Source organism: Haemorhous mexicanus, chromosome Z, assembly GCF_027477595.1.
Source record: "Haemorhous mexicanus isolate bHaeMex1 chromosome Z, bHaeMex1.pri, whole genome shotgun sequence".
NCBI lineage: Eukaryota > Metazoa > Chordata > Aves > Passeriformes > Fringillidae > Haemorhous > Haemorhous mexicanus.
This window is the reverse complement of record NC_082381.1, coordinates 84957012-84978435: the sequence shown is the minus strand read 5'-3', so window position 1 is coordinate 84978435 and position 21424 is coordinate 84957012. Positions and strand designations below refer to the sequence as shown.

The window sequence follows — 21424 nt, the reverse complement described above, 5'->3', positions numbered from 1 at the left end:
CATTCAGCATTCAGGCCCCTACTGAATCATCAGGACCATTACGAATCTCCTCTTTTATTTTTTTTTCAGTTGTTGTTATTATTACTATTACTATGTTTATTGTTATTACCGTAACTATTATGCTAGTACCAAGTTTGGGATAAATTCATTTGATTTCAGGTTTCCAATCTAAGCCATGGGCAGTGATGATCTGATCAGTATAGAGAATGGAGTCTAGGGCATTATTCTGTCCTACAAATACAAGTGTGCATTTTAAGATGAAATTAATGGTATTCTTGACTTCATTGGCTATTTTGACTAATATGCTATTGATAATACAACAAATCTGTGTCACCTGGTATAATGTAGATCTGTAGAAAAGAAATCTAAAATCCTGTTCCAAAACTAGCTTTTTTCAGAGGTGGGAGCACACTGCAATAAGCATTATCTGAACACTTTTTTCAGTGTAGCCTGATGAATTAAAAATCTAAAGATGAGCATACCAGAGATGCTGAATGTAAGATTGATTCTGCTTCCATCCAAGCCTGTGAAGCCCATGGATAAACAAAGAGGCAAAACCTGGAGATAGAAAATCCCTTCTGATTAGGAAATGCACACTATTGAGTAATGTGTTTAGATAGATATGGTTCACAACTTCTGTGCTGCTGTGAGTTTTGCTTCAAGACCTTAGAATAAGCTATGGCTCCAACTAACATCAAGTTCCTGTGTGAGGGGTGGGAAAACAAATTCTTGACCCCTCGCTTCCTCTGTCATTTAGACCATAATTAGTGAGATAGAAACTGAAGCTGTCTTTGCTTCAGGTCTTACCTCGAACTTTTACATGAGTGTTTCAGCTCAAATGGTGTTGCAATGGGACAAAGGAATGTAACTCTTCAACATAGGCATCTCTGTTCTGTTAAGAGGAGAAACTAGAAAGACTTGACACTGGGAAAAGACTGGCTGGATATCTAGAGTGCAAATCCACTTTAATAATCATAAAACTTATAGTTTTTTTATGGAAAGACACTTAGGCCATGACACATCTCTTATAAATATTGGAAATTAGCTGAGACAGGGATACAGGGCCCTTGCCTCCCATGGGGAGGGAAGAGCTCTGCCAGGAGAGGTGCAGCTCACCCAACATTTCCACCAGTGACTGAAGGGAGGTGGGTATCTCTCTCCAGTGACTGCAGAGATAATCTGGGAGACTGTGGACACCTGTCTCCATTCAGTGTTCAGAGCCAGCAGAGTCAGAAACTCATATGTAAGTGTATTTTTATATATCTGAATATGCACACTCCAACTAACAGCCTGACAAGTTTATGTTGTTGTACAACTTCATATGGCATGGTAGAGGACAACAAAACATGACTGAGGTCCCCTTAAAGACTCTTGCATTTTTTGCCTTGGACAAAAATCTTCTTGAGTGTGTTTGAGCAGAGTTAATCTCCCACACCTCTCAGATATTCTGGGGTATGATTGAAAGCACTTTTATAGACATGGACTTGTACAGATAAAGAAATGTATTGATTCCTGTGCCTTCTCCACGGCATGGTAGGCTCCGTACCTGAGACCATTATCCAAAGTGCTGTCTGCAATTAATCTTTTGGGCAGTGTGTAATCACCCAAGGTGTACAGGGCTGAGTTTCAACCAGATAATGACACAGAAGGGCGTTGTGCAGGGGGAAGAGAAAGGAGCACCAACTTGCCATTTGTTTGCTGTGCCCATCAAGAAAGTGGCACTAGCAAAAATTGTCTGGTGTCCACTGATGTTAGGGTTTCAGACAGGGTAAAGGACAAAGCAGAAGCCCTCCAGACTGAGTATTAAAAATGAATGTGTGTCTTTTCAATGTATTTGTACAGGAGGGAAGAGGGAGGAAAAAAAAAAAAGGTGAAGCATTCCAGATGCTTGCCTGCAGTAAAGCATTTCTGGCTGTTAGTTCCAGTAGGTCATTACTGCATTAATTTGGTGTTTAATTAAATGCCTGTGCAACAGACCATTTATTTGTTATCTAATATTAGCTTTAGTTCTTATCAATTAAATGCTAGCTGAGGGCTTGATTCACTTACGTTTTATGTCCCCTTACACTCTATTTTTTATAAACAAAAAACAAGGACTCTACACAGAGAGAAGATTTACACCCCCGAATTTCACAGTGTGTATAATGCAATATGCTGAAGTGCTTAGGCAGAAGGTGCTGAAACAAAGGCAGGGTGGTTTTTTTTTTGAGAAAAGCAAACAGGCATCTTGTTTTCAAACAAGTGAGAAACTAACTGAGCTACACAAAAAAAATTCCTCTTACAGTGTATTTTTTGTGATGGTCTAAGCAGGATCATGTATGTATCTGAATTTCTTTGTGAATTTTTTTTTTTGTTCTAGGAAGTCATACTTAGAAAAATATGACATTTCACTGGGACTTCTTTCAGGTTATCCATTTTCCTCTCCCCAAAGTAGAGGAGTCCCTGTTCCTCTAAGCCTCTCATTAGAGAGGAGCTCTGCTCCTTCTAAGCCTCAACCTCTGCCTTTCACAGATGCATATTTTCTTGCAGGACTTAAAATTATTTTTAATATTGAAATGTCACTAATGTTGGAGGTTTTGGATTTATTTATTGCTCATAATAGTTGCACAAATAATTGTTTCAAATTGAGTATTGCCCAGATTATAGAAATGTTTGGCTGTTATCGCAGAGGTTAAATTTTCAGAACACTGAGTCCAGCTGCTCCCACTGAAAAGAGCTGGCTTAAGCAAGTCCTGACTAAAGGCTTTGAGCTAAAAAAAGATAGATTTAGATAAGCTGTTAGGAAGACTTTCTTCCCTGTGAGGGTGATGAGGTGCTGGCACAGGTTGCCCAGAGCAGCTGTGGCTGCCCCAGATCACTGGACGTGTCCAAGGCCAGACTGGATGGAGTTTGGAGCAACCTGGCATAGTGGAAGCTGTCCCTGCCCATGGCAGGGGGTGGAACTGGGTAATCTCGAAGATTCCTTCCAACCCAATCCATCTTATGATTCTGTGATGACTAGTTGAGATGCATGCTCTTGGTTGGAAGAGTGTCTAGAAGTCTGTCTCACTAAGCATTCAAAGGAGAGTTGTCATACCTGTCCTCTCCTATGTGCACGCCTTTCTAGAAAGAGTTGTCTGGGCTGTCCTACCAGGCTGTCTTTGCATACAACACCAAATCTCTCTGAACTCCTCCAGCCAATTTGGATTGGAGGCTTAACTCATCTCATCCTGCATCTGGATTTCAGGGTCAAGACTCCTAGAACAAGTGACACGGTAGTAAAAGTACAGGGCACCACTGATCCTACAAAATCAGGCTGAACAGAAAAGTCCTTGCACTCCATTTCTTACCCAGTGCACTGCACTGTGGTGCATAACCTGTTAAGTTCTGACTGTTTGACAGTAATGGCCTGTTAATTGGGTGAGAAAGACACTTTAGAAAAGTAATTATTAAATTTTATTATCAGAGTGCACCTTCTTGTAGCGGGAGCGGTTTTTTTACACCCAGTTTGGAAGGTAGGCTTTGATCAGTAATGCAATCTAAATGAATAGTCAGATCTATCTAGCTATCTCAGAGTCTCCAGAGTGGTGGCCTCTATTTTGGCTGTCTTTCTTCTGCGATAAATGCTGAACACTGTTTTAGAATTGAGCCTTTTCTGGTTTTCTACAAGTAGCTATTTGAATCATGTCAAATGTATGTTAAATTATACATCTAAAATAAATTTCCTCTGGATTTTATGAAATTCATTCTTTCTGTGAATTTGAAAGCAATTTTCCTAACAGGTGTGGTAAAGCCCAGTAAAATCAAATTGACTCTCACTGTCTCAGTCCTATTAAAGGCTGCATTCAGAAGTCAATCATTGTAAAATTGTTTTCTGCAGTTTTAGAAGCAGTCACCTAAGAGTCATATTTAAAAAAACTCACAGCTGAAATTCAGGATGCATTCTAAACATGATCATGTGCTTTATATAATGCTTTGCAATGACATAGTTAAGTTCAAAATAATTTATTACAATCAGAGCCATGAATAAATATGGATAAGGTAAAACCTTATGTTTCACAGATGATAGACTTATCTCCAGTGTTATCATCTTATTAATATTTTGGTTTCATAAAACTAAATTCTTAAACAGTTTCTAAGAAAGTGGTGGATAAAATTAGGCTCTTGCAGGTGAACTTTTTTTTTTTTTTGCCTACAGTTTGCAGGCAGGTACAGTTTCACAGAAGCCAAAGAGTAACGATCATAACTCAGCACAGGATTTGACAAAAAAAAAGAGTGCAGTTTCTAATGACAGCAATGAATCTGAGAAGCAGGATCACCCTTAAGGGGTAGACATTTGTTTGTCTCTGTGGTGTTGGAAGGCATTGAATACTGAGATACAGTGGGAATTGCAGTGCTCTACATAGAGTCGAATTGGATCAAATCGAATTGAATCAAATCAGTTAGAATAGCAGTCTTGCAGAAAACAGCAGATGTTTACATGATTTGCTCAGCTGAGATCCAAAGTCTGAGCCACAGCAGTGACTGTGAAATATCCAGCAAGGTCAAATCTTCTGGTTCCTAATAACATTTATATGAGTACAGCCAACACAATTATCAGACCGATAGGGACCATTCTGTCTACTGAAAGACATCTTTGTGTGGCATTTAACAAGAGAAAAAAGAAAGTATGGGAACAAAGGGTACAGGGAAAAGAAGGAGTACTCACTGAAAAGGACTCACAAAGCAAAAGTGATAAGGCAAGTGGGACTGAAGTAGAGAGATTTGGGGTAATAAAAAAAAGTGTATCTCTGGGTCTAAAAAATGTGGGGAACAGAGATGAAGGTTCCTGAATAGATGTGGAGAACAGGCTAAAAGATGAAAGGTGAAAATCTCCCACACAATACAATGCTGATGGAAAATACATTCATAAATGTAGAAAGCCAGAATGAAACTCAAAGTTAGGCTGAGCCCTCACTCTCCCCTCCAACACAGACTCCATAGACAGATCCATGCACAAGAAGTTAATACAGAGGACAGACTGCACAAAGACAACATTTCAATGGTAGAAAGAGTAAGAGACCTCAAAAACAGGGGGGAAAAAATGAAGACACTTTGTAGAAGGAGCTGAATGCTCTGTATTAAAGGGGGCTGAGAGAGAGAAAAAGCCCTTTACTCCGTCTGATGAAAGTCCCTAGTGAAACAGATGCAGTGAGGAAGGGAATGTATGCTCCAATTAAGGTCTGACATGAAAGGACCAACACATCTCCCTTGTGAGCACATCCAAAAGGCAAGGTGAAAACATTCTGGGGATGGAAGTTCAAGGGGGTCTACTGTGTCGAATTTCATTAGATCCAGATGGATATCAAACTGGTGGATGTTTTCAGAATTATCTGTGTCAAAAATGTTGACAATTCTATGAACTAGCAGCCCTTTTGCTTCTGTGTACTGAGTATAATATCATCCTCCCATCCCATCTTCTGTTTTTGCTTTGCAAATACTTACCTTGAGGTAGTTAATATACCTTAAAACTAAAATCCTAGTGGACTTCAAACATTAAATTTTCACTGTGAGGTAAAGTTCAGGAATTTAATGCTCACCCCACATGCCTACTTCCCAACAAAACTTCTGCTTGTTCTTTACATAGATTAGCTGATCTAATTAGCTTGTTTCCAGTGAAACAAATAAATAAATATATACCCCACTTCTGTGAAAGAAGACAATGAGGAGAGTAAACTGAAACCTTACGTGAAGCTGTAGCACTGGAGTTCTCCACACAGAAATGTTTTTTATCTTCCTTCATCTTCTAACAATTTTAGCTTTTTAAGACTGGTGGAAGTTTTACCATTAATGTCAACGAGTAGATAGCAGAAAGTAGGCTTTATTCCAAAACTCAGGGAAATGAGTGGCATATAAAGTATTGCTTGTGCAAGGGTTGTCATTTAAACACCGCATAAACTGAAGGAAGGGAACATGAATGACTTTTATATTGCATGTGATTTGCACAAAATTGTGTTACATACAATTTGGAGGGCTCTGCTGGTTTTAACAGGTCAGTAAAGTGTATTACTAATATTATTACTAATAAACGTATTATTAATAGTCAAATATTTTGGTCCTCACTAGACGGAAGTGTGAGTGGGAGCTCTCATCCCCACTCCATTTTCCTGGATCTCTAAATGCCCTCAATATGCCAGCTGAGGCATGATGCAATTAAAAGACAGATTATCTCTATTGTCCTTCTTTTTTGTCTGCACTGCCTTCCCTTTTCTGATGTGGGGAAGGGAGGAGCAGGTAGCTGGAGCTATCATGGGTAATGATATCAAAACTGAGATATTCAAAGATCAGTATTCATAGCAAACATGTTAATATATTTTAAAGAAAAAAAAACAGAGCATGCCTCCAAACCTTCCCTGGAAATGTGTCTCAAAACTTCTAATTTCTTATCTAAGTGGTTTTAAATAAAGATAAGCTCACTCTGAAATAGATCAACATCAAAATGAACAAGTAAATAAGGGAAGAAATTATTTATGTGACTTTTTATTTCATGATGACTCTTTCCACTGATGAAGGAACTGCTATTCTTTGCCACAAACATTAATAGCTTTTTTCTCTCTTGTCCTCACACTCCGTGTGCTGAGTGGCTCTGTTGTCCACTTCTCCTTCCCAACTGACTCACCCCCAGCACTCTATCAGCGCTGTTATTCCAAGAGCAGCAGCCCATAAAACGAAGATAACAAGTCCCAACTCCCAGCAAGCTTTTCCTTGTCAAGGAGAGATTAAAAATAACGGTCAGGGGCTATGTAATGATATTTGCAGCTAACTTTACAGATTTTCATCCAGAGCATCTGAGAATTTTTACCCCTTTCTAATCTTCCGCAATGGCTTGAATTTCTCCTCATTAGGTTTCATTGCTCAGGACAAAAAGGTGGCATATGGCTTTTCTGCTCAGAATATATATCATTAAAATAGGTACGCAGGTTTTCAGATTGGTGTAGCTCCCTACATAGGCAGATTGAAAGGATTTTAGGTAAGCTCTAAAGTTATATATGAAATGTTCACTCTGTCACCTTATGATTCTTTTTATAAACCACCATTCAGACTCTTAGGGAAAGTGGGGGAATTGAAAGTCCACATCCTTTTGCTGTAGGTTTCTACCTGGGGATGAATGCAAACAAATAAATCTGTTATTGGGATAGCAGTGTTGCAAAGTCTCTTCAGCTTTGTCCAACTGTTAAGAAGGCAATATCCTCCTTTTAAATAAGTTCTTAAAATCCCTTTCAGATCAGACACATTTGTCAATAGTCTCATAATGTTCTGCCTTTTAAAAGCTCTTAAAATTCTCATAGTTGTAAAGACTAAATTCAGGTCAAATCCCAGGCTGTTACTCACTCTCCTCTAAAACCCAGTGTAAGCATCACATTAACCTCAGGGCTCTCCAGATAAGACTATTCTTTGGTAGATTTGCCGGGGCATATTCAGATTGACTTGACATTTGACTGCAAAGTGTTTGTATCTCAGTACGAGCACTGAATCATTTTGATAGAGCTATTTAGCACACTGTTTCCAAGCAAGTTTTCTGCTTAAATCCTGGCTATCCCAGGTTTCAACAGTCAACTATTCTCCTTGCCTTATAAATAAAGAAATGTGGCAGGAAAGAAGAAGAAGGTGAAGAGGGAGAAGAGGAAGAGCAAGAAGAAGAAAAAGAGAAAGAAGGAGAAGGAAAAGGAGAAGAAGGAGGCAGTAGAGATGATTGGAAAAATAAGATAATTTTAGTAAACATTATTTCTTCATTTTTAATAGATGTCACTTTTACTGTAAGAATTACAAGCATTTGAGTCAGCTCAGAGCACTGACAGAAGGTCAGAGGTGGATCCTGACTCTTGCTGACAACAAGAACCAGCAAAATCTAGCTACACCTTCCTCTAAGTGCTGGTATGTAATATCCAACTATATATGTTTTTTTTTTATTTTTTAAGGAAAAATTATTTCACTAATCATCTTACAATTTTGAATGAAACATCAGTCATTTACTAATCACAAAATTGATCTATTTTCTAATGGTCCAAGTGGCTGATACGTGGCTCAGAATATCTTCATCTATATCATATAAACCATGTTTGCCCAATAGAGTTTTACCAATGAAAATTAGGGATTAATTCAATGAGTCCCAGTAATCTATATCAGTTACCACAGAAGCCAACTTGTACTTATGACAGTTCAATAACCACATTAGTTTGAAAAGATATAATGAAATATAGTAATGTATTTATTTTTTTGGACTTTTTTTTGTTTTTAAGAATCAGAATCACAAAATCTAATTTTTATTTCTGTTCTCTCTGTACAGAATTGGATTTGTGTGGGTCAGAATGAAGATGAACACTAGCTAGATATTACAACCAGCTGCTATGTAGTACTAAAGAATAAAGGCATGCCATTGTTTTGCTTTTGTTACTGGATGCACAGTATCCATCCTCAAACTCTAGCTGTACCAAGCCAAAAATCCCCTTCTGGATTTTCAGCCCAGTATTTCATACCTGGATGCTTTATAGTAGACTAAAGTTGAAGCAGAAATCCATGAAGAACAACAATTTGGAAGAGGCATTGGGATTAGAAGAGGATTTTTGATTTGGTCAATTAACTGCAAACAAATTCTGTAACAACCTAAAAAGCAAAGTACTTTTTACACTGCCACGCAGAGATTTGACCTTGGTCCCTTAAATATGTGTTTTCCACCTGGCCAGTGCCTACAAGCCACTGAAGCACCAACAATAAATGTCCAGAGCTTCAAGTGACACTGAATACACTCAAAATTGTTCTGTTAGGACAAGAGATTGCTCAGTGATTGACTGACACTGAATTTTGTCCTGTCTTCCCAAGGGGAAAACAAGGACAAAAAGATACACAAAACAGAGAATCAGAAATGCAGAAGAATGACAGATATTCAGCTTGCAAACTGGGTCTGTCATAGCCAAGGATACAGCCCTAGGGGTGGGTTAGCTTCATGGTCCACATCAAATATCTCTGCTGTCATGGAGGCACATGTTTTTGGCTGTCATGAATGGTATACAGAGATGATGCTCAGGTGAAGTGACTTGTAAACACTTATCTGTGACTGAGCTTTCTCACTGATGGATGGCAAAAAGAATGACAATAGATACTGTTCTGTTTTATCTGGGGTTGAATAGAATCACTGGATATACATTTCCAAAACACACTTGGAAAAATCCCTCTGCAGATGGAATTAATGAAGACTCTTTGTGGTTTTTTTAGGTTTTTTTTACATTTCCATTATATTTCAGCAGAAAAGTCAGGGCCAGTTTAAATGACAGCAGGAAGTAACAATGTGAAGACATAATCTCAAACCGTGGTTGCATTTATGTATAGAAGTGAAATCAGACTCATTTGGGAAAGTTAATCAGAATTAAAACCAAAACAAGCCAAACCAACAACCCATCCACCAGAAACACTGATTATGACCTGAAATAAGCTGATAATCGTAATGGTTGCTTGAATGTTAAAGATTTAACCTTAGATTCTTGCACATTATTAAATCCCTGTGCTACTTGTTATGGAATAAAGAACTTTAATGTTCTGTATATATCAAGTAAGCATCTTCACACCAAAAAAATCTATGATTTTTGATGTACAGACTTCTCAGACTTGACCTATTTTTTCATTGTGGATCTTTATTTCTTTCTCTTTCTTTCTTTCTTTCTTTCTTTCTTTCTTTCTTTCTTTCTTTCTTTCTTTCTTTCTTTCTTTCTTTCTTTCTTTTCTCTCTTTCTCCCTTTCTCCCTTTCTCCCTTTCTTCCTCTTTTTTCTTTTCTTTTATCACATCAGCATTTTTCTTCATCAAGTTTTTTTGAACTGCTCAGTGTGAGATATGTAGGTTGGGGAACAGAGACTCCTAGATCACTTGTTAAAGTAAAATTAACTGATGTCCGGGCAAAACCTTGAAACACATGATAATAATGTCAAAAACATACCCAGAGTGTGAAAACATGTATTCATACATGGGTGCTAAACTCTGAGGTAAAAGAAGAACCTTGACCAATTGCTTCAGCCTTCATTCACCTTTTAGGTTGAACTCAGATGAGTACTGATTTTGGAGTACAGCCAGAACATATCAATTGAAGACACTTCTGCCCAATACCCAGCTACCTCTTAGAGTGACAGAGCTCTGAGGTTTTGCCATGTTGAACACTGGCTGCTGAAAATGCTCAAGAGAAGGAGTCAGGTTTCCAAAATTCTATTGAGTACTTTTGCTGTAGACTTACAGTGAACTTGGGTCACCCCTTCTAAAATGTGGAGTTTGATATTTAGCAAGCTTAATGGTTTCTAATGCTGCTAAGGATTGTTTCAAGCAGATATTTAGCTCTAGATCAAGCTCCCTCCATTTTTGTGACTCAAACATGCTCCTGTGTCCATGGATGGTTGGAAGATACAAGTCTTTGATCCAAGTGTCATTGACTCATGACATTCTGAGCTGATCAGCCCCTGCTTCCCCCAGGCTCTTGGTGCCTCTCCTGAAGGGCATTGGTGTCCTGCAGATCTTCTGTCACTGGTGAATGTCCCAGAGACAAAAAGAGGTTGGAAGTTTCTTTGGGTGAGCATGCAGACAGCTAAACGCTCTCCCAGTGTTTAGCCACCTTGACCTACATTCAATTATACTGAGTGAGATTGTTGCCAGAAATCTCATGTAAGGCTCAAAAGAATTTACTTTTGATATTATTTGACAGAAGTAGGGACAGAAGAGCCAAAGTCATTACTTCACTTGAATAATTTAGGTTTTTGAAAACTTTTAAGGTCCTAAAATTGGATTTTGTGGCGAAACCAAGAGTTTCAAGCAAGTCTACCTTGGTGATGTCCAACCATGTTCTACATGACGTGAGGTGCAGTGAAAGAGCAGCAAAGTAAACAGATATTTACACCTGGGCAGATAGCTCTTGGTGGCAATTGTTATGAGGCCAACCAGTTTCCACCCCCCTGCCAAAGGAAAAAAAAAAAAAAAAGTGGAGCAAAGTGTTATCTCTTTATTGCTAAGACTCCTTGAAAATGAAAAATATTGATTATTTTATCATTTTTACTGGTAGATAAGAAGAATCTAGACAGTCAGTAATTCAAAGTGTTACCATTTTTGTGGAGAAATTTATTGCATTTCTGACAATGAGATATTTAGAGATCTACAGGGATTTGTTAGCAGTTTATTAAAAAAACCTTGGGGTGCGGGTTGGTGTGGAAGCTTGTTTTTGGTTTTTTTCCAGGAAATCACAGTATAGGAGGTCATAAAGTGCTATGCTGAAAAATGTTTGGGAAAGAGCACCATTCACTCAGAAACATCCCTCACTGGTGAAATCTGAAATAGAGATTGTGGAAGTAGTACTACTGCCAAAATGCACAGCAGTAAATTTCTGGGCTGGGTTTTGAGTTCTGCTGCTCGCCTCTTGGGGCTTTTGGAAAATCATTTTAGTATCCAGGGCTTTGAGCAACCTGGACTAGTAGGCAGTGTTCCTTCCATGGCAGGGGGATTGGAACTATCTGATTCCAATGATCTGTCAGGTCCCTTCCAGCCCAAACAATTCTATGGTTCTCTCTTTAGTGGATTACTTTCTCAAAAATAAAGAGGTTTTTTTGGTTGGTTTTTGCTTTTGTTTTTGTTTTGGTTTTGATGCTTTTCTTTTTTTGTTTTGTTTTTGTTTTTTTATAAGGCAGCATTAGGAGCAGAGCTGCAATCCTTAATTGCAGTCCTTTAGGTATTTATTTTCTATGTCTGGACTAGTGTTATTGAAAACCAGGAAGGGCTGAATTTGTGAGTATGCAAGGAAAAGAAAGAAAGAAGAGAGATAAACTGAGAGAAAATCACCTCTGGATCAGATATTTAATTTTAGGCTTAATCTTCTTCTCCACAGTTTATTCCATGATTTACAGCAGAAAAAATAGTCCCAAACAGAGTTGTGAGGGCATCCACTTCAGATATAACCTAGTTGTTAGCTAAGACTGTGAAATCTTTCATCAGAACTTGCCTCCCACTATCCCATGCTGGTGAGACTCTTAGTGACCCAAAGCTATCAAGTATCAAGAACCAGCCCAAAATGTCATAAAACAAACATGAAAATATAGAACAGGTTTTATGGCATGCAGTGTTTTGCAGCCAAATATTCCATTGCACAATATAATTTAAGTACATGAGCATCTGTCTAGTCCTTACTTATCTATTCAGTGTCCTGTCTTCTTTTAGATTTCTCCCCTCTTATAGTTTTTAATATTTAGAATAATTTTTATATTTGGCAGAAGCAGATGGATCCTAAATACCTGCAAAGTCATTAGTTTAATAACACAATTGGTAAGTACAGTCATCCATAGTGAAGGGCAACTGTTGCAATTATCTCACTAATTTCACTGTGCAAATGCATCGTGTCAGAGACAGCATCTGAAAATCATTTTGTGCATTTGAATAGCATATCATTATCAATAATATGTATGCTCTCCTCTGTTGGCTTACAGGCAGAAGAAAAGAGCAGGTAAGAAAGACAAAAAAACCCCCCACGAAAACAAGGGAAAAAAAGAAACAATAGAAAGCAAGAAAAAAACCCAAAACACAGACTTCCAGAATGCCTTGACTTTTAAAAATAAATTATAAAATTAGCTAATTAAAAAAATTAATCCAAAGTGACTTGAATTTCAATTCTGTCAGATGGAGTAAAAAGTGCCCTAGGTATATAAACAAGCTTTGGTAATAAATAACAATGCAGCAAGCCAAGGGGAAAGTGTTTATAAAAGGGATTTGTGTTTGGTGCATTCTCATTTGGCAGTCTCATTAATGATTTAGAAGAAGGGGTAAACACCACATTCATGATTTTAGGGAATGCTGGTGTGCTACAAATGCCAATGAGGAGAAAAGAAAAGAGGAAAAGAAAAAAAAGAAAAGAAAAGAAAAGAAAAGAAAAGAAAAGAAAAGAAAAGAAAAGAAAAGAAAAGAAAAGAAAAGAAAAGAAAAGAAAAGAAAAGAAAAGAAAAGAAAAAAAAGAAAAGAAAAGAAAAGAAAAGAAAAGAAAAGAAAAGAAAAGAAAAGAGAAAAAAAGAAAAAAGGAAAAAGAAAAAAGAAAAAGATAGCAAGAGGAACAATTCTGGAAAGAGTCTTCTATTCTCTGTCCCTTTATCTTGGCCTAAAAGGGAAGGTTGTCTCTTCTGCTATGTGCCTAATCCTTCTTCTGTCTTAATTTCCTCAGAATCTGTGCAGCATCCCAGAGCTGTTGTTATGTTGCTTAAGCTGTCCTTCTGTAATAACCCAAGCTCCTCCTTTTTCTCACTTTATTTTGGTTAGTCGCTGTCAGAGAACACATAAAGTAAGAACGTGGAGACCTGAACTTAACCACCATTGTGGTTTATGTGTTGGGTGAAACTCTGCATTTTGGCACACTGATGTCTAAAACCAGGTGAGAAAAGACTTTTCTGACAAAAATGTTGTTGTGAACAGCGAATTATCTCCTGTAGTCATCAAAGGCTTAGTTCAATGCCTGAAATTAATGTTTAGAAGTGTTGCAGTGGAAGTCTGGGGTGGAAGACACATCATTGACAATCTTGAGATATGACCCAAGAGGCATATAGGGCCATTTCAACCCCTTTTAGACCCAAAAAACAGGTCAGTGGATTCATCCCATGCCTCGCTGACTTTTACATACCAGTTTTTATTTAATTGCTAAGTGCAATTCTCTGGAGGAAAACTTTCACTGATTATATATCAGCTCTTTCTCTAAAGTCTACAGCCGCCTGATTTACAGGGCTAAGTAAAGCTTTTGTTAAAAAACAAGCAAACAGAACAACAACAACAACAAATAGTTATTCCTTTGAACTCCTTTCCTTGCCCTTTTCCCTATGCTCTCCTAATAATGGGCAAAATTGTTTCATTCTATGAAAGAGTCATCTGGATCTCATTAATAAAATTGTTCATCAAATAACAGAACTGATAAAGAACAATGTTCTCTGGACCATGTCACTTCACCAGAGTTACTCTTTACTGGATGTTCATGGGGTAGTACAAAATACTAGTTAGAGTTATCCATCCTCAGAAACAAGAATAGAAATTGATCCTTTTACAAAAGAACTTAGAAAGGGGTATTGATCAGATTACAAATGAGGTCTGAGAGGCAGGACTAGGGTAAGAAAACTTGATCCTTTTTTCAGGTCTCTTTAATGGCACTGCAGATCTGTACTCCTCTGTCAAAGCCTGCTCAAAAGCACTCTGAAGTCAGTGGAAAGAGTCCTATTAATATTGATAATTGATTTTAGATGTGACTGAAGTGCTGGGAAAAGGTAGCAATGGTCCTTGGTTTCTACAGCAATCTGTCTGCTGCTTCTAGATGCTGATGCCTCCCACTTAATCTAATTCTTATCTCAACCAACAAAACCCCTGCCCAGCCAGCAGCTTTCTCTCAGAATCTGTTTCTACTCTAACTGCATTCCCCTACAAGCATTAAACTCATCTTGAAACTCTGCTGCTTCTCTCTCTTACCTTACTGGCTGAAAATTATTTTCTGTCTGTGCTGATATATTTCCCCCTTTTAGCTAAAGAACTTATCTTCCTTTCTGCTTCTGTGCTAGCATTTATCCTTGCCTGCTCTTTTTAATTATTTCCCAGACTTTCTGCATGAATCCTTATTTTTCTTCTGCAAAATTTTCTCACCGCTTCTGCCCACACTCCTCAGCTGTCTCCCAGATATTTGCACTTCAATATTTTCCATGTAAGGGTGTGACTCTAGGACTGTTGTTTTTCTCACTCTCCAAACACTACAAAACTAATTTTTTTTTTTTTCAAAAGATTAACTTCCTAGATATCTGTGTGTTTTTCCGTATACCTGTTTTTCTCCTCATATGAATATATACAAGGATATATCCATCCTCAGAAAAACACAAAATTTTGAATACTTAGTGGATATTTTAAAGTGATAGAGAAAATTTAGGTACTTTAGTGGAACAACATTTTACTGAAATATTTCTAGACAAATTGGCAAAGCATTAGGAAATATACTGTAGGATTCAGCTCTGATTTTGGGAAGGTTTCTAGGAATAGAATAAAAGACTTCTGACAGCTTTTGCTTTACACAAACCTGTGGTTATGCTGCTGCTATGTCCATCTGATAGCGGGGCTCTGGAAAATGTTAAGATAGACTCTGAAATGTAAAGCTTTGCGTTGCACTTGCGTAAGTAGTATGATAAATGGTATAATTGTTAGATGTGATGATTGTTTAGTAATTAAATATAATTATTGTATAATCATAAGAAGAATCATGAGAAACTATGTTGGAAAATCTAAGGGGGCTATGCTTGGCTGAGATCTATGTATACAATATAACAATAAAAGTTTAATAATTAACATGAAAGTTATATAACGGTAGAATATAAAAACATGTTCACCCCAAACCCATGTCGGAGTCAGATTTGGGTTTGTACCCCTGACATCCAGAGCTCTTCAATAAAAGCACCTGCATATAATAATTTTTTGTGATTATGTGTTCATGAACGCTAACATATCTAGATTACATCTGCAGAGAAAATATGCAAAAAAGGACTTCATGACATGTTTATTTCCTGAACAAGGAATAAGTTAATTTTGTTTATCAACATGCAACAATATATATTTGCCTTGACCCTTGTATGCCCTTCCATTTATTCTTTCAGGACATACTAGGTATTCAGCATAGATTTTACTGCATCAGTAGTAAAAACTCATTTTACTTGAGCTAAGGAACAGCCAAATCCTAAGCCTTTTAATAAAGGGATTAAAAAACTACTGAATAGCTCTTGTTTAGCTTGCGTAGAAGTGTGTTATCTGATCTTTTTCCCTAGGTTGCTGTGAAGTTCAGGATTTAGTCATGTGTTTATTTACCTGCTGTTTTACATTTCAGGTTGCACCTGAAGAGCCATAGAAGATCATGGCAAGACTTGGAAGGTCAGTGGTAAATTCCTGTGCTCAGAATGGCTGGCTGGTGACAACCAGAGGCTCTCTTCAGGCTCGGGTTAATGTGTCCTGCTGTCTACATGTCTACATGTCCCAGAAGTGGGGATTGCTGGTCTGCTTGGTCCTTCTCAGAATCACAGTTACAGAATGCCCTGGTTTGGAAGGGACCTGAAAGTTAATCTGGTTCCATTCCCCTGCCATGGACAGGGACACTTTTCTCTAAACTGGGTTTCTCAGAGCTCCATTCAAACCATTCTTGAACACCCGAGTATGGGTCAAGAGAGCCAAGTTCAAGAGTCAGAATGACTTGGCCAGCTTGCCAAGCTGCCCTGGAGGGCTCACAAGAATCACAGCTCTTCCCATTTGGCTAAAGAACAGGCACTGCTAGCCTGCAGGTCAAAATCCAGGCAATCCTCTTGGAGAAGCAGCTGAATCTTCCCTTGTCCACTAACAGTGACACCTGCATGACCAGTGTTTTTGCATCACCAGAATATTTTCACCCTGTGCAATGCAGGGTAATTTAAAGTTTACTGTGTTCGTGTCTTTACTTTTATTGTCAAAATAACCACTTAGACCTGCACAAGCTCTTTTTTATTGAGGATGTCTGTAATCATCAGAAACCTCTTTCAGTGAAATAAGGAGGCTTAATTACAGATTGGGGAAATGAATCACTGAGAATTTGAGCAGCCCACTAAAGAAAATATGTCAGAAACATAGACAAAAAAACAGGGACAGAGTCAATAAGAGAACCTGGGAGTGGTGGTCATGTTTCCTAATAATTACAAACAGTCCTGGAGAGGTGAAAGATTTTATCTTATTTAACAAGCTAAAACTGAGTTTCATATATTTTGGAAGAGCATTTCAGGATGTGGTGCCTGATGCAGCAGGAAATTGCATTCAGTGGTTTTGGAGGTCCCCACCAAATTTTCCCTGTGACATGTCATTCTGTTATTGCCCACTAAAGGTTTCTTACAACTTTCTCTGGAGCATTCTGCACCTTATTCAGAGGAAGGATATTAAACTAAATGGATCACTAGTTTGATCTATTATGTCAATTCCTGTGTTCTTAGAGATGCAAACAGTATGTAGGACATAGTTTTACCTTGCTCTCAAATATGAGGGTTTGTACTGAGAGTGGTAAGGGAGTACGGGCTCGGGGATGGGGGAAGCTGCCAATCCACACACATTTTGTGGCTGCTCAAGAACTGAGACAGAAGTTTACTTTGTAGAAGAAAGCCCCATGTACACTGTAAATGCTGTTGGCCATGTGACAGCACCATATTCTTCGATGGGCAGAAGTAATTTTCTTCTGTGACTATATTTGATTTCAATTAAAAGAAGACAGCTTGCTTCATCTTTCCTAAAAGTTGATATGGTGTATACCTGAGTGAACTGGCCAATTTCCCTTATAAATTATGTATAAAATCCACAACTGCATTCTCTCTCAGAAAGTCAGAGGAAAATTAAATTTCTCTTTTAGCTTATATTTTTTCATGGTTCTTGGGATATTCATTTCATATTTTCTGCTCATTTTTATAAATGTCTTATTTATTCAAGCTCTTCATAGAGGAAAGTAATGCCATGCATTGCTGATTTTATTACTTTGGACAGTTTACAATATCTCTTCAGAACTTAACATCAATGTTAATTGATTTAAAAATTTCTATGAATTTCCCCCATGGTTTAGGATTGCACATTCTGATGCCAGGGAGACTCTAAAAGCCTTCTGTGGTCCCGCTGGGCTTTATCTAGATGTGCATAGCTCTTTTCCTTCTCTATTCCTAGCAGAGATGTGAGGAGAATAAAATGTCACTGTCCAGGCTGATGCCCAGGGACAGTAGCTAGGGCCAAAATTAGATATGTGATCTCATCCTTCATTCTGTCTTTTAAAATTTGGGACATCCACCCAGTATTATTACCTGTCATGATACTCCATATTCTCATTCTTGTGATTAACTCCCTGTTCCAAATGTAAGATTCTACTTCACTTCAGACTATAGATCCGATGTATTGTACATACAGGATTTTTTCTATTATAGTTATTGTATATTTTTTAGAAAAATACATTACTTTGAGCTTTATTGATCCTATCTGCAGTACATAAATGCCACTAAAACACTGAGCTCTCAGTGTCCCTTTCCACCCTGTAAGTAGTCTCAAAATAAAACCTGGGGAAACTTCAGAGGACAGATGTAGATTTTTCTGGAACATTACAGGTGTACCAAGTTGTGTTTTACTGGCAGAAGAGGAGACTTGATCTAGGGCTAGAGGTCTGCAAATAAATGAGAAAACACCCTATGTTTCCCATGCCACACTCACAGTCTGGTATTTCATGGATAATTTCCATACCAATTTGCAGAGCAGAATGTTTTCTATGACCACAGCGAAATGCATGTATCCTTACATACCCATATATGTATAATGTATGTATTTATATCAAGTCTGTATGACACAATGAGACTACTTTTAAAGAAAAAGCCAGTTCTAAATATTGTTACAAAATCATCAATTTTCTGTAATCCAGTTTTGAGCCTCAACATGGCTAGAACAAGGAAATGTAAGTCTCCACCTTACAAGCCTTGCTGTTTTGTTAAAAAACAACAAAGAAATCCCCAAAAAAAATAAAATTTCTTCTCAAGTCTCATGAAATTTAGGCTACCACAGTATATACAGATAGTTTCTGTGCCTAATCACCATTCTTATGTTTTCTTTCAATTGTTTTTTTTTTTTTTTTTTACATAGCTTTTAAATAGGTTTTATTTATTTGGCCTTTGAGGACTGGGATCTCAGTAAAATATTTACTGAAGGAAAAAGTGAATAAAAAAGAAAACAAGTAAATCTAAGAGAGAGTTGCCATAAGGTGGCAAGGGCTCTGCTGCTAGCTAAAAGCTTGGTTTGGATGCCAGGTCATGAGTCCACACAAGTCTAAGTGGGGATGTCAGGTGGATCCTTTTAGCCTCTGACCTGTGCTTAAACTTTTGGGTTTCCACTGTCTAATTCTCCAGATTTCCTCAAATGCAATGAACTCGTTGTGCCTGCTGCGATTAAGACCTGAATCCCTTTGCAGCTGTGGGATCTTCCACCTTTAAAAAAAAAAGAAAAAAAAGAAAAAAAAAAATAAAAAGGGTTTCTGGTTCTGTCCTGTGGAGGGTTCCTAGACCATGCAAACACATTCCTTACATCTGTAAACCATCCACTCTATTTAGCTCCCCTTTTCACTCACATACCTATAAGGACTAAATATCTGTGTAGGTTCTATTTTCATCATATTATTTAGTATTCCTCTTTCCTCCCCCTCTTTCCCCAGGTGAGAGCAGAAGCTGAAGCAAGAGTAGATACGTGCTTTCAATACCAAAAATGTGCTTTTCAAGTGGCAAGGGGGGGAGGCAGTTTCAACATCTAGCTTACACACATTCTCTAAAGAATATATTCAATTTAATTAAGATTTTACTTTATCCACGTATTGGCTCTAGCATCTACCTGCTAATGTTAAGTCAGGCAATGGACTTTCCTTTTCTTATTTCATGGATTTGCTTTCTCCATTTGTTCCTTGTTGACCAGCGAAATTGCTGAATATAAGGCTTTTGACTGACCATAAATGTCATTGGTCATACCATATTATTGGGGAGTCTCTACAGTCTTGGCTCTGGCTCCCATTTAACATCAAAGTGCAAGTTTTGAAGGAGAGGATGGTTTATGGTTTTGGGGGGTTGAGGTTTTTTTTTTTTTTCAGTTTGGTTTGGATTTTTTGTTTGTTTGTTTGTGGGGTTTTTTTTCCAGTTTTGGGGGTTTTTTTTTTGGTTTTTTTGGGGATTTTTGTTTGATTTTTTTGCTTGTATGTTTGGGTTTTTTAATTTGGTTTGTTGAGGGATTTTTTTTGTATTTTGGTATTTTTTTGTTTGATTGATTTTGCTGGTTTTGCTGGTTTTATTGGTGTTTTTTTTTTTAATTTGATCTCTGTTGCTGCCTGCAGATGTTGTATGTGTAACTAATTTGTGGGGTTTCCAAGGCATCTCAGCTGTGCTGGGCACGGTAGCTCAGAACTTGTAGTTAGTTATCCACCTTTGCTTTGTACAGCACATTACATAACTGTGCAGTTTATTCTCCTTTGGCAAAGGTTGCCTAACACTTCCAGTACTTGTGTTCACCTCAACTGAATTCTCATAACTGAAGTTAGTAGAAAACCTTCCTCCTGGAAGTATGCCTCCATTCACCTCTGAAATTTTAGAGTATCTTTTAAGTGAAAATAGTAGAAAGACAAAGTCCCTGGTGAACTTCCTGAAGATTCACTGAATTTTGATCTTTATGAGATGGTGCACAGTTTTGCTGGTTATATTTTGGTGATGAGGAAAGAAAAAGACACGAGAACAAACGTGGCACTCATGTTTGATTTCCAGAAGTAAAGAAAGAAAACAAAGAGACAGATAAACCCGCTTGTAAAAGATCAAAACAGAAAGAATTATATCTTTAAGCCAACTCTCTAGAGAAGCATGTACACATCTCCTATTTAGGTCTCATTTATTTCATTCTCACTCATTGATGAGTTTCATGGAGGACAGGGTTTCTGAAGTAAGTGAAATTTTAGCTATGGCTGAAGATCAAGATCATTTTTAAATTGACAGGCTAAAACCCTGCTTTTTTTTTCATTTTGGTAAAGAAAAATGAATTGTGTCAGCAGTTATTTGAATTACAGGGATTTTAATTATTACTGTAGTTATTGACAAAGGGCTAATCTAGCATGAAAAAATATAAGGACTTTCAATTTTTAATATTTTTCAAAAAAAATTGCAGTATTAATACCAGAATAATTTGTTTTTGAATAAATACAACACCAACAACAACAAATATTTGGAACCTCCAGAAGAATTTTCCTGGATTTTATTTGCTAGCCTGATGTTTATTTTCCAAACAGTAATTGGAAAAGAAAATAGAGTTTAGTTGTTTTGGTTTTGGTTTTGCTTTCTTTTTGGTCATTGCAGATCTGTAAACCCATACATACATGTAAACTAGAAAGATTTTGAACCCTGACAATTTCACTGTATTTTCTGAGACCTCCACTTTGTAAGACAACAGTATTGCTAGCAATCTGTGGCTTGGGTTACTTGCCCAGGAGAGCTGAAAGTATGTCTGAAGCAAGTATATAGAAGTCAATTTTTAAATGAATACAAACTCATGGAAATTAGCCCGTCTCCTGTCTTTAACTGGAGAAATTCAATCTCAATCTTGAAACCCAGCTTTGTTCTTTTAAACATTTCCTCTTCCATTTGGTACAGTGAATAATCCTAACATGGGATGTTAAGGCATAATAAACAATCCTTATCATTTTGTAAGTATGAAAATTGGATGTATCCTACCCATTTTCATAGAAGGATCATTTTCTCTCAGGCAGAGTATCATTATCTGCACCGTGCAGGGCAGAAGGGGACTGATTCCCAGAAGCAGTGTCAGAAGAGCACACCTTACACACACATTTCCTCCTGTTTTAGAGATATTTACTTGTTTTTC

At 37.5% G+C, this 21424-nt stretch overlaps 1 long non-coding RNA gene across 1 annotated transcript in view; it reads left to right on the top strand.

Moving 5' to 3' along the window:
• The window catches only part of LOC132322273 (uncharacterized), a 44778-nt gene extending 26182 nt beyond the window's left edge, over positions 1–18596 (top strand). Inside the window, exon 3 of the long non-coding RNA XR_009485070.1 lies at positions 15867–18596. This is a non-coding gene — a long non-coding RNA (uncharacterized LOC132322273). The remainder of the gene's footprint in view (positions 1–15866) is intronic.
• The last annotated feature ends 2828 nt before the right edge of the window (positions 18597–21424 follow it).